The sequence below is a fragment of the Pongo abelii genome, chromosome 5 (assembly GCF_028885655.2).
Source record: "Pongo abelii isolate AG06213 chromosome 5, NHGRI_mPonAbe1-v2.0_pri, whole genome shotgun sequence".
Lineage (NCBI taxonomy): Eukaryota > Metazoa > Chordata > Mammalia > Primates > Hominidae > Pongo > Pongo abelii.
The window spans coordinates 70,262,960-70,275,621 of record NC_071990.2 but is presented as its reverse complement, the minus strand read 5'-3'; the positions used below and the strand labels follow the sequence as shown (position 1 = coordinate 70,275,621).

Sequence of the window (12,662 nt, the reverse complement as noted above, 5' to 3'; positions counted from 1 at the left end):
TAAAATGATAATAAGGATAGGAAAATCCTATAAGGAAATGTTAAAGGAACTATCAGGTACTTTGGTTCCCATAGGCTTTATTCTTCGTATGTTTCAATGTTCTGAGGATATAGAGTTTAATATTAAAAATATAAACGAGATGCTTTTAATTTTTTTTTAAGTTATTTTATTTATTTTTTATATTTTATTTTTTCTTTTTATTATTATTATTATTATTATACTTTAGGCTCTATGGTACATGTGCGCAATGTGCAGGTAAGTTACATATGTATACATGTACCATGCTGGTGCGCTGCACCCACCAACTCGTCATCTAGCATTAGGTATATCTCCCAATGCTATCCCTCCCCTCTCCCCCCACCCCACAACAGTCCCTGAAGTGTGATGTTCCCCTTCCTGTGTCCATGTGTTCTCATTGTTCAATTCCCACCTATGAGTGAGAACATGCGGTGTTTGGTTTTTTGTTCTTGCGATAGTTTACTGAGAATGATGATTTCCAATTTCATCCATGTCCCTACAAAGGACATGAACTCATCATTTTTTATGGCTGCATAGTATTCCATGGTGTATATGTGCCACATTTTCTTAATCCAGTCTATCATTGTTGGACATTTGGGTTGGTTCCAAGTCTTTGCTATTGTGAATAATGCTGCAATAAACATACGTGTGCATGTGTCTTTATAGCAGCATGATTTATAGTCCTTTGGGTATATACCCAGTAATGGGATGGCTGGGTCAAATGGAATTTCTAGTTCTAGATCCCTGAGGAATTGCCACACTGACTTCCACAAGGGTTGAACTAGTTTACAGTCCCACCAACAGTGTAAAAGTGTTCCTATTTCTCCACATCCTCTCCAGCACCTGTTGTTTCCTGACTTTTTAATGATTGCCATTCTAACTGGTGTGAGATGGTATCTCATTGTGGTTTTGATTTGCATTTCTCTGATGGCCAGTGATGGTGAGCATTTTTTCATGTGTTTTTTGGCTGCATAAATGTCTTCTTTTGAGAAGTGTCTGTTCATGTCCTTTGCCCACTTTTTGATGGGGTTGTTTGTTTTTTTCTTGTAAATTTGTTTGAGTTCATTGTAGATTCTGGATATTAGCCCTTTGTCAGATGAGTAGGTTGCGAAAATTTTCTCCCATTTTGTAGGTTGCCTGTTCACTCTGATGGTAGTTTCCTTTGCTGTGCAGAAGCTCTTTAGTTTAATTAGATCCCATTTGTCAATTTTGGCTTTTGTTGCCATTGCTTTTGGTGTTTTAGACATGAAGTCCTTGCCCATGCCTATGTCCTGAATGGTAATGCCTAGGTTTTCTTCTAGGGTTTTTATGGTTTTAGGTCTAACATTTAAGTCTTTAATCCATCTTGAATTGATTTTTGTATAAGGTGTAAGGAAGGGATCCAGTTTCAGCTTTCTACATATGGCTAGCCAGTTTTCCCAGCACCATTTATTAAATAGGGAATCCTTTCCCCACTGCTTGTTTTTCTCAGGTTTGTCAAAGATCAGATAGTTGTAGATATGTGGCATTATTTCTGACGGCTCCGTTCTGTTCCATTGATCTATATCTCTGTTTTGGTACCAGTACCATGCTGTTTTGGTTACTGTAGCCTTGTAGTATAGTTTGAAGTCAGGTAGTGTGATGCCTCCAGCTTTGTTCTTTTGGCTTAGGATTGACTTGGCGATGTGGGCTCTTTTTTGGTTCCATATGAACTTTAAAGTAGTTTTTTTCCAATTCTGTGAAGAAAGTCATTGGTTACTTGATGGGGATGGCATTGAATCTGTAAATTACCTTGGGAAGGATGGCCATTTTCATGATATTGATTCTTCCTACCCATGAGCATGGAATGTTCTTCCATTTGTTTGTATCCTCTTTTATTTCCTTGAGCAGTGGTTTGTAGTTCTCCTTGAAGAGGTCCTTCACATCCCTTGTAAGTTGGATTCCTAGGTATTTTATTCTCTTTGAAGCAATTGTGAATGGGAGTTCACTCATGATTTGGCTCTCTGTTTGTCTGTTATTGATGTATAAGAATGCTTGTGATTTTTGTACATTGATTTTGTATCCTGAGACTTTGCTGAATTTGCTTATCAGCTTACGGAGATTTTGGGCTGAGACAATGGGGTTTTCTAGATATACTATCATGTCATCTGCAAACAGGGACAATTTGACTTCCTCTTTTCCTAATTGAATACCCTTGATTTCCTTCTCTTGCCTAATTGCCCTGGCCAGAACTTCCAACACTATGTTGAATAGAAGTGGTGAGAGAGGGCATCCCTGTCTTGTGCCAGTTTTCAAAGGGAATGCTTCCAGTTTTTGCCCATTCAGTATGATATTGGCTGTGGGTTTGTCATAAATAGCTCTTATTATTTTGAGATACGTCTCATCAATACCTAATTTATTGTGAGTTTTTAGCATGAAGGGTTGTTGAATTTTGTCAAAGGCCTTTTCTGCATCTATTGAGATAATCATGTGATTTTTGTCTTTGGTTCTGTTTATATGCTGGATTACATTTATTGATTTGCGTATATTGAACCAGCCTTGCATCCCAGGGTGAAGCCCACTTGATCATGGTGGATAAGCTTTTTGATGTGCTGCTGGATTCGGTTTGCCAGTATTTTATTGAGGATTTTTGCATCAATGTTCATCAAGGATATTGGTCTAAAATTCTCTTTTTTTGTTGTGTCTCTGCCAACCTTTGGTATCAGGATGATGCTGGCCTCATAAAATGAGTTAGGGAGGATTCTCTCTTTTTCTATTGATTGGAATAGTTTCAGAAGGAACAGTACCAGCTCCTCCTTGTACCTCTGGTAGAATTTGGCTGTGAACCCATCTGGTCCTGGACTTTTTTTGGTTGGTAAGCTATTGATTATTGCCACAATTTCAGCTCCTGTTATTGGTCTATTCAGACATTCAACTTCTTCCTGGTTTAGTCTTGGAAGGGCGTATGTGTTGAGGAATTTATCCATTTCTTCTAGATTTTCTAGTTTATTTGCGTAGAGGTGTTTGTAATATTCTCTGATGGTAGTTTGTATTTCTGTGGGATCGGTGGTGATATCCCCTTTATCATTTTTTATTGCGTCTATTTGATTCTTCTCTCTTTTTTTTTTATTAATCTTGCTAGCGGTCTATCAATTTTGTTGATCCTTTCAAAAAACCAGCTCCTGGATTCATTTATTTTTTGAAGGGTTTTTTGTGTCTCTATTTCCTTCAGTTCTGCTCTGATTTTAGTTATTTCTTGCCTTCTGCTAGCTTTTGAATGTGTTTGCTCTTGCTTTTCTAGTTCTTTTAATTGTGATGTTAGTGTGTCAATTTTGGATCTTTCCTGCTTTCTCTTGTGGGCATTTAGTGCTATAAATTTCCCTCTACACACTGCTCTGAATGCATCTCAGAGATTCTGGTATGTTGTGTCTTGGTTCTCGTTGGTTTCAAAGAACATCTTTATTTCTGCCTTCATTTCGTTATGTACCCAGTAGTCATTCAGGAGCAGGTTGTTCAGTTTCCACGTAGTTGAGCGGTTTTGAGTGAGATTCTTAATCCTGAGTTCTAGCTTGATTGCACTGTAATCTGAGAGATAGTTTGTTATAATTTCTTTTACATTTATTGAGGAGAGCTTTACTTCCAAGTATATGGTCAATTTTGGAATAGGTGTGGTGTGGTGCTGAAAAAAATGTATATTCTGTTGATTTGGGGTGGAGAGTTCTGTAGATGTCTATTAGGTCCGCTTGGTGCAGAGCTGAGTTCAATTCCTGGGTATCCTTGTGAACTTTCTGTCTCGTTGATCTGTCTAATGTTGACAGTGGGGTGTCAAAGTCTCCCATTATTAATGTGTGGGAGTCTAAGTGTCTTTGTAGGTCACTCAGGACTTGCTTTATGAATCTGGGTGCTCCTGTATTGGGCGCATATATATTTAGGATAGTTAGCTCTTCTTGTTGAATTGATCTCTTTACCATTATGTAATGGCCTTCTTTGTCTCTTTTGATCTTTGTTGGTTTAAAGTCTGTTTTATCGGAGACTAGGATTGCAACCCCTGCCTTTTTTTGTTTTCCATTTGCTTGGTAGATCTTCCTCCATCCTTTTATTCTGAGCCTATGTGTGTCTCTGCACGTGAGATGGGTTTCCTGAATAGAGCACACTGATGGGTCTTGAGTCTTTATCCAATTTGCCAGTCTGTGTCTTTTAATTGGAGCATTTAGTCCATTTACATTTAAAGTTAATATTGTTATGTGTGAATCTGATCCTGTCATTATGATGTTAGCTGGTTATTTTGCTCGTTAGTTGATGCAGTCTCTTCCTAGTCTCGATGGTCTTTACATTTCGGTATGATTTTGCAGTGGCTGGTACCAGTTGTGCCTTTCCATGTTTAGCGCTTCCTTCAGGAGCTCTTTTAGGGCAGGCCTGGTGGTGACAAAATCTCTCAGCATTTGCTTGTCTGTAAAGTATTTTATTTCTCCTTCACTTATGAAGCTTAGTTTGGCAGGATATGAAATTCTGGGTTGAAAATTCTTTTCTTTAAGAATGTTGAATATTGGCCCCCACTCTCTTCTGGCTTGTAGGGTTTCTGCCGAGAGATCCGCTGTTAGTCTGATGGGCTTCCCTTTGATGGTAACCCGACCTTTCTCTCTGGCTGCCCTTAACATTTTTTCCTTCATTTCAACTTTGGTGAATCTGACAATTATGTGTCTTGGAGTTGCTCTTCTCGAGGAGTATCTTTGTGGCGTTCTCTGTATTTTCTGAATCTGAATGTTGGCCTGCCTCGCTAGATTGGGGAAGTTCTCCTGGATAATATCCTGCAGAGTGTTTTCCAACTTGTTTCCATTCTCCCCGTCACTTTCAGGTACACCAATCAGACGTAGATTTGGTCTTTTCACATAGTCCCACATTTCTTGGAGGCTTTGCTCGTTTCTTTTTATTCTTTTTTCTCTAAACTTCCCTTCTCGCTTCATTTCATTCATTTCATCTTCCAGGGCTGATACCCTTTCTTCCATTTGATCGCATCGGCTCCTGAGGCTTCTGCATTCTTCACGTAGTTCTCGAGCCTTGGTTTTCAGCTGCATCAGCTCCTTTAAGCACTTCTCTGTATTGGTTATTCTAGTTATACATTCTTCTAAATTTTTTTCAAAGTTTTCAACTTCTTTGCCTTTGGTTTGAATATCCTCCCGTAGCTCGGAGTAATTTGATCATCTGAAGCCTTCTTCTCTCAGCTCGTCAAAGTCATTCTCCGTCCAGCTTTGTTCCGTTGCTGGTGAGGAACTGCGTTCCTTTGGAGGAGGAGAGGTACTCTGCTTTTTAGAGTTTCCAGTTTTTCTGCTCTGTTTTTTCCCCATCTTTGTGGTTTTATCTACTTTTGGTCTTTGATGATGGTGATGTACAGATGGGTTTTTGGTGTGGATGTCCTTTCTGTTAGTTTTCCTTCTAACAGACAGGACCCTCAGCTGCAGGTCTGTTGGAGTACCTGGCCGGCCATGTGAGGTGTCAGTCTGCCCCTGCTGGGGGGTGCCTCCCAGTTAGGCTGCTCGGGGGTCAGGGGTCAGGGACCCACTTGAGGAGGCAGTCAGCCCGTTCTCAGATCTCCAGCTGGGTGCTGGGAGAACCACTGCTCTCCTCAAAGCTGTCAGACAGGGACATTTAAGTCTGCAGAGGTTACTGCTGTCTTTTTGCTTGTCTGTGCCCTGCCCCCAGAGGTGGAGCCTACAGAGGCAGGCAGGCCTCCTTGAGCTGTGGTGGGCTCCACCCAGTTCAAGCTTCCAGGCTGCTTTGTTTACCTAAGCGAGCCTGGGCAATGGCGGGCGCCCCTCCCCCAGCCTCGCTGCCGACTTGCTGTTTGATCTCAGACTGCTGTGCTAGCAATCAGTGAGACTCCGTGGGCGTAGGACCCTCTGAGCCAGGTGCGGGCTATACTCTCCTGGGGCACCGTTTCCTAAGCCCGTCAGAAAAGCACAGTATTCGGGTGGGAGTGGCCCGATTTTCCAGGTGCCCTCTGTCACCCCTGGAAAGGGAACTCCCTGACCCCTTGCGCTTCCCGAGTGAGGCAATGCCTCGCCCCTGCTTCGGCTGGCGCACGGTGCACTCACCCACTGACCTGCGCCCCGTCTGGCACTCCCTAGTGAGATGAACATGGTACCTCAGATGGAAATGCAGAAATCACCCGTCTTCTGCGTCGCTCGCGCTGGGAGCTGTAGACCGGAGCTGTTCCTATTCGGCCATCTTGGCTCCTCCTGCTTTTAATTTTTAAAAATATATTTAGAGGGTGCAAGTACAGATTTCTGACATGCATATATTGCATTGTGGTGAAGTCTAGGCTTTTAGTGTAGCTGTCACCCAAATTGTGAATGTTGTACCCAGTAGGTAACTTTTCAACTTTACAATATACATCTTAAACCCAATTATATATTTTTCCTTTTATATTTCACCAAGTTATACATTTTGAAAGTATACATTTGATAAAAATTGAGGTAATTAGAGGGAAATTACTCTACAGGTTGAGTATCCCTCCCTAATCTGAAAATCCAAAATCTGAAAGCTTTCAAAATTTGAAACTTTGAGCTCAAAAGAAATGTTCCTTGGAACATTTTTAAAAATTATTTTTAATTTTTGTGGGTACGTAGTAGGTGTATAGATGGAGTAAATATTTTGGTATGGGCATGCAATGCATAATAATCACATCATGGCAAATTCGGTATCTCTTCCGTCAAGCATTTATACTTTGTGTTACAAACAGTCCAATTATATTCTTTTAGTTATTTAATTTAATTTAATTATTTATTTTTGAGACAGAGTCTCACTCTGTTACCAGGCTGTAGTGCAGTGGCAGGATCTCAACTCAATGCAACCTCCACTACCCGGGTTCAAGAAATTCCCTCTCCTGCCTCAGCCTCCCGAGTAGTTGGGACAACAGGTGCTTGCCACCACACCCGGCTAATTTTTTCCATTTTTAGTAGAGATGGGATTTCACCATGTTGACCAGGCTGTTCTCACTCTAACCTCAAGTGATCCACTCGCCTCAGCCTCCCAAAGTGTTGGGATTACAGGCATGAGCCACCGTGCCCAGCCAGTTATTTTAAAATGTACAACGAAATTATTATTGACTATAGTTCCCCTGTTGTGCTTTCAAATACTAGGTCTTACCCATTCTTTTTTTTTTTTGTACCCAGTAACCATCCTTACCTGCCTCCCACTGCCTCACTACCCTTCCCAGCCTCTGGTAACCATCCTTCAATTCTCTGTGTCCACGAGTTCAATTGTTTTGATTTTTAGATCCTACAAGTAAGTCAGAACATGTGATGTTTGTCTTTCTGTGCTTAGTTTATTTCACTTAGCATAATGACCTCCAGTTCTATCCATGTTGTTGCAAATGACAGAATCTTACTCTTTTTTATGGCTGAATAGTACTCCATTGTATATATGTACCACATTTTCTTTATCCATTCATCTGTTGATGGACACTTAGGTTGTTTCCAAATCTTGGCTGTTGTGAACAGTGCTGCAACAAACATGGGAGTGCAGATATCTCTTTGATATATGGATCTCCTTTCTTTTGAGTATGTGCCAAATAGTGGGACTGCTAGATCATATAGTAGCTCTATTTTTAGTTTTTTGAGGAACCTCCAAACTATTCTCTGTAGTGGTTGTACTAATTTACACTCCCACCAACAGTGTGCAAGGGTTCCCTTTTCTCCACATCCTCACCAGCATTTGTTGTTGCCTGACTTTTAGATAAAAGCCCTTTTAGCCAGAGTGAAATGGTAATCTCAGTTTTGATTTGCATTTCTCTGATGATCAGTGGTGTTGAGCACCTTTTCATATGTCTGTTTGTCATTTGTATGTCTATTTTAAGAAATGTTTATACAAATCTTTTGCCCACTTTTTAATATGATTATTAGGCTTTTTTCTATAGAGTCGTTTGAGCTCCTTATATATTTTGGTTATTAATTGCTTGTCATATGGTAGTTTGCAAATATTTTCTCCCATTCTGTGCCTTGTCTCCTAATTGTGTTGATTTTTCCCTTTACTGTGCAGAAGCTTTTTAGCTTGATGTAATCTCATTTGTCATTTTTTGCTTTGGTTGCCTGTACTTCTAGGGTATTACTTAAGAAGCTTTATCCAGACCAATGTCCTGGAGAATTTCTCCAATGTTTTCTTGAAGTCGTTTCATAGTATGAGGTCTTTGATCTTAGGTCTTCAATTCATTTTGATTTGATTTTTGTATGTGGCAAGAGATAGGGGTCTAGATTCATTCTTCTACATATGGATATCCAGTTTCCCTGGCACTGTTTATTGAAGAAGCTGTCTTTTCCTCAATGCATGTTCTTGGCACCTTTGTCAAGAATGAGTTTACCATAGGTGTGTAGATTTGTTTGTGGGTTCTTTATTCTGTTCCATTGGTCCGTGTGTCTGTTTTTATGCCAGTACCATGCTGTTTTAGTTACTATAGCTCTGTAATAGAATTTAAAGTCAGGTAATATGATTCCTCCAGTTTTATTCTTTTTGCTCAGGATAGCTTTGGTATTCTGGGTCTTTGGGATTCCGTATACACTTTAGGTGTGTGTTTTGTGTGTGTGTGTGTGTGTGTGTGTGTGTGTGTGTGAAGATTGTCATTGCTATTTTGATAGGGATTGCATTGAATCTGTAGGTTGCTTTGAGTAGTATGGACATTTTAACAATATTGACTCTTCCAATCCATGAACATGGAATATTTCTTCATTTTTTTGGTGTCTTCCTCATTCATCAGTATTTTATAGTTTTCATTGCAGTGATCTTTCACTTTTTTGGTTAAGTTAATTCCTAGTTATTTAATTTTATTTGGGGCTATTGTAAATGGGCTTACTTTTTTAAATTTATTTTTCAGATTGTTCACTGTTGGCATATAGAAATGCTACTGATTTTTTGTATGTTGATTTTGTATCCTGCAACTTTACTGAATTTGCTTGTCAGTTATAATAGTTTTTTGGTGGAGTCTTTAAGTTTTTCCAAATATAAAATTATATCATTGCAAACAAAGGTAGTTTGGCTTTTTCCTTTCCAGTTTATATGCCCTTTCTTTGTCTTGTCTGATTGCTCCAGCTAGGACTTTCATGTTGAATAACAGTGTTGAAAGTGAGCATCCTTGTTTTGCTCCAGAACTAAGAAGAAAGGCTTTCAGTTTTTCACCATTCAGTGTGATACTAGCTGTGGACCTCACATATATGGCTTTTATTACATTGAGGTATATTCCTTCTGTACTCAGTTTTTTGAGGGGTTTTATCATGAAAGGATGTTGAACATTATCAAATGCTTTTTCAGCATCAATTGAAATGATCATGTGGTTTTCATCCTTCATTCTCTTGATATGATGTATTACAGTGATTGATTAGAAAGATCATTCATTATGACCAAGTGGGATTTATCCTTGAGATGCAAGGGATGGTTCAACAAATACAAATCAAATGAACCATCCCTTGCATCTCAGGGATAGATCCCACTTGGTCATAATGAATGATCTTTCTAATGTTGTATTTGGTTTGCTAATATATGGTAAGGGTTTTTGTATGAATATTCATGAATATTGGCCTGTAGTGTATTTTTTTTTTTTTTTTTTTAGTGTGTCTTTGGTTTTGGTATCAGGATCTTATAGAATGAAACTAGAACTATTCCCTCCTCCTCCATATTTTGGAGCAGTTTGAGTAGGGCTGGTATTAGGTCTTCATTAAATGTTTGATAGAATTCGGCAGTGGATCAGCAGTAGGTCCTGGGCTTGGGCTTTCCTTTATTGGGAGGCTTTTTATTACAGTTTTGATCTTGTTACTTGTTACTTATTACTGGTCTGTTCAGGATTTGGATTTCTTCATGGTTCAAGTTTGGTAGGTTGTATGTGTCTATGAATTTATCCATTTGTTTTATATTTTCCAATTTATTGGCATATAATTAGTTGTTCATAGTAGCCACTAATGATCCTTTGAATTTCTGTGGTATCAGTTGTAATGTTTCCATTTTCATCTTTTATTTTATTTATTTGGGTTCTGTCTTTTTCTTAGTCTGGCTAAAGGTTTGTCAATTTTTTCTTTTTAAAAAACCAACTTTTTGTTTCATCTATCTTTTTTATTGTTTTATTCCAAATTCATTTATTTCTGCTCTGATCTTTAGTTCTTTCCTTCTCCTAATTTTGGGTGTGGTTTTTTCTTTATTTTTCATTTCTTTAAAATGCATCATTACAGTATTTGTTTGAAGTTTTTCTTCTTTTTTGATTTAGGCACTTAGAGCTGTAATTTTCCCTCTTACTGCTACTTTCACTGTATCCTGTAGGTTTTGGTATGTTGTGTTTCCATTATCATTTGTTTCAAGAACTCTTTCAATTTCTTTTTTAATTTCTTCATTGACCCACTGGTCATTTAGGAGCATATTGTTTAACTTCCATGTGTTTGTATAGTTCTCTAAATTCCTTTTGTTACTGATTTGTAGCTTTGTTGCATTGTGGTCAGAGAAGATGCTTGATATTATTTCAATTTTTGTGAATGTGTTAAGATTTGTTTTATAACCTAACATATGGTTTATCCTTGAGAATGATCCATGTGCTAAGGAAAAGAATATGTATTCCACAGACACTGGATGAAATGTTCTTTAAATGACTATTAGGTCCATTTGTTTTGTAGTGCAGGTTAAGTCTGATGTTTCTTTGCTGATTTTCTGTCTGAGAGATCTGTCCAGTACTGAAATTGGGGTGTTGAAGTCTCCATTTTTAATGTATTGGGGTCTCTCTCTCTAACTCTAATAATATTTGCTTTATATATCTGGGTGGTCCAGTGTTGGGTGCATTTATAATTGTTATATCCTCTTGCTGAATTGACCCCCTTATCACTAGATAATGACCTTCTTTGTCTTTTCATACAGTTTTTTGCCTTGAAATCTATGTTCCCCGATATAAACATAGTTACTTTTGTTCTTTTTTTGTTTCCATTGACATGGCATATCTTTTTCCATTCCAGTCTGTGTGTGTCTTTATAGGTGAAATGTATTTTTGTAGGCAACAGATCAATGGGTCTTGGATTTCTTATCCATTCAATCAGTCTATGTCTTTTGATTGGAGAGTTTAGTCCATTTACATTCAGTGTTGTTACTGATACGTAAAGACTTCTGCCATTTTGTTATTTATATTCTGGTTATTTTACAATCCTCTCTTCTTTCCTTCTTTCTTGTCTTCCTTTTAGTGAAGGTGATTTTGTCTGGTGGTATGCTTTAATGTCTTGCCTTTATGTTTTTAAGTATTCGTTGTATGTTATTTAATTTGAGGTTACCACAAGGCTTGCGTATGCTATTTTATAACCCATTATTTTAAACTGATGACAACTTAACACTGACTACATATACAAACACACAAAAAGAAAACAAATAGAAGCGCTACATTTTAATTTTATCCTCCTGCTTTTAAACTTTTTGTTGTTTCTCTTTACGTCTCATTGTACTGCCTGTGTCTTGAAAAGTTTTTTTTTTTTTTTGATTGGTTCATCATTTAGTTTTCTACTTAAGACAAGACTAGTTTACACATCACCATTGTAGTGTTATACTATTCTTTGTTTTTCTGTGTGCTTACTGTTCCAGTGAATTTTGTACCTTCACATGATTTCTTCTTGGTCATTAACATCCTTTTGTTTCAGATTGAAGAACTCCCTTTAGCCATTTCTTGCAGGGCAGGTCTGGTGTTAATGAAGTCTCTTAGCTTTTATTTCTCTGGGAAGATCTCTATCCTTCATACTTGAAGGATATTTTCACTGGATATACTAATCTAGGGTAAAATTTTTCTATCTTCAGCACTTTAAATATGTCATGCTGTTCTCTCCTGGCCTGTAAGGTTTCTACTGAGATGCTGTCTGGGAGCCAGGAATTGGAGTAAAAACCTTAGCAGTTTACCTGATAATCTATGGCTAAGCTGACATTCACACCACCACAATACAAAGTCCTACTTGCTCTTCCCTGCCCTTTCCACAGGCAGAGGAGTCTGTCCCTGTGGCTACCATCGACACTGTTCCATGGGGTTCCACCAGGCCACTGCTAATGTCCACTTAAATCCCAAAGGCTCTTCTGACAGCTTGTGGTGAATGCTGCCAGGCCTGAGACTCAGCCTGCAGGGCAATGGGCTCCCTTCTGGACAGGGCATGTCTAGAAATGCTGTCCTCTAAGAGTCTAGACCTTGACTTGGGGACCTCAAGAGTCTGCTTGTTGCTCTGCCTTACTGTGGCTGAGCTGGTACCTGAGGTGCAAGACAAAGTCCCCTTTACTTTTCTCAGACAGAAGGAGTCTTTTACCATAGCCACCATAGCTGGGAATGTTCTGGGTCACCCCTGAAGCCAGCATGTCCCAGAGCCCAAGGCCCACAATGTGCTTGGTAGATAACACTGCTGGTTATTGAGGGACCAGGGGCTCTTTAGTCAGCAGGTAATCAATCCTGCCTATCCTTCAAGGCAGCAGATCCCCTTTTGGTCCAAGGTGTGTCTAGAAATGTCATCTATGAGCTAGGCCCTGGAATGGGGGCCTGATGACTCTGGCACAGTATCCTGCTGTGGCCATGCTGGTATCCAAGATGCAAAACAAAGTTCTCTTTACTCTTCCCTCTCCTTTCCTCAGGCCAAAGGAAAGAGTCACTTTTGTTGAGGTGAGCTACACTTCATGGGGTTGGGAGAGGGATGGTGCAAGCA

The 12,662-nt window shown here is 39.1% G+C and overlaps 1 protein-coding gene and 1 pseudogene across 1 annotated transcript in view; both read left to right on the top strand.

Annotated features, from left to right (window-relative positions):
* The window catches only part of LMBRD1 (LMBR1 domain containing 1), a 128,372-nt gene that overhangs the window by 68,879 nt on the left and 46,831 nt on the right, over positions 1-12,662 (top strand). The window lies entirely within an intron of this gene.
* LOC134761531 (zinc finger protein 277-like) lies at positions 5,870-9,292 on the top strand (annotated as a pseudogene).